We start from the raw sequence: 1,348 nt of genomic DNA, 5'->3' as shown, positions 1-1,348 counted from the left end.
TGAGGTCTGGAACAGTTAAAGGATTTGAGTATAGCAAATAAAGTACGTAGCTGTTGGAATACTTAACTTTAATCCACAATTGGTGAACATCGGTCTGACGGTACGTGCACCACAAGATAAATAGCAATTGATAATGGCGCCTTGCTAGGTCGTAGAAAATGACGTAGCTGAAGGGTATGCTAACTATCGTCTCGGCAAATGAGAGCGTAATTTGTCAGTGAACCATCGCTAGCAAAGTCGGCTGTACAACTGGGGCGAGTGCTAGGAAGTCTCTCTAGACCTGCCGTGTGGCGGCGTTCGGTCTGCAATCACTGACAGTGGCGACACGCGGGTCCGACGTATACTAACGGACCGCGGCCGATTTAAAGGCTACCACCTAGCAAGTGTGGTGTCTGGCGGTGACACCACACTGAATATGTTCATATCTGTCGCCCACGACTTTTGTCATTTCCGTGTAGATTATACGTGATACATATAAGTAAGCAATCCGTATCATTCGTAAGAGAATCTTCCAGAATTTTACAGTGACGGATAAGGCGGCGAGTTCATTTAGCAAACAGAACTATTGACGGTGATATGGTAAGACTCTTAGGGAAAAATAACCATTTATTTTTAAAACATAATATCCTGTAATTGTTCTTGGATGATCGTATTTATCGCAGTACTATTTCGTCTACAGTGATGTACGAATCTTAGCTTTAAGAGGGTATTAAGTTTAACAAATGACTTAGTTTATTAGCATTTAACTGACAAGGGTCTTACTCCATTGATGAAGATAATGGTTGGAATCAGACATGAGAAACCAAAGGTGGTGAAGAATCTGTAACTACATCGACAAATACGATACGCCTTTGATGTTGAGATCCAAGTTCACTAACGTCGTTTCACTAACGTTGTCCATCCTGTTTTTGATTCGTCTGTGAAAGTTGTATGAAAATCACTGCACAACAGAGATGCATCGGTAGGAAATAAGTGTTGCACCTTATTTGCCATCTGCTATGATCCATATTTCTAACAGTTCTTTTCCCCTTAAAGCGAATAGAGACTGGCATTCGTCCTTTCAATGGCCTTTCACTCCGAACAGCAGTCCTCACCTCATTTCATCACCAATACACCACATGTATTGCGGCCTACGCTAAATATCGAAAACGGTCTTCAGCATCCATTTGCGGTATCTGCCGTCACTATTTTTAAGATTCCCAATGGTCATCTAAGGTCCTTAACAGCGTATTGTTTCTCAGTCTTGTCTTTTTAAGTCAAACATTGGGATGGAACCTACTTCATTCACTCACTTGCTCTGTACCGATTCAGTCACTGAACTCGTGCTGCAAAGCTATAATTAGTGATA

The sequence above is a fragment of the Schistocerca americana genome, chromosome 4 (genome assembly GCF_021461395.2).
Source record: "Schistocerca americana isolate TAMUIC-IGC-003095 chromosome 4, iqSchAmer2.1, whole genome shotgun sequence".
NCBI classification, from domain to species: Eukaryota; Metazoa; Arthropoda; class Insecta; order Orthoptera; family Acrididae; genus Schistocerca; species Schistocerca americana.
Note: the sequence above shows the minus strand (reverse complement) of the source record.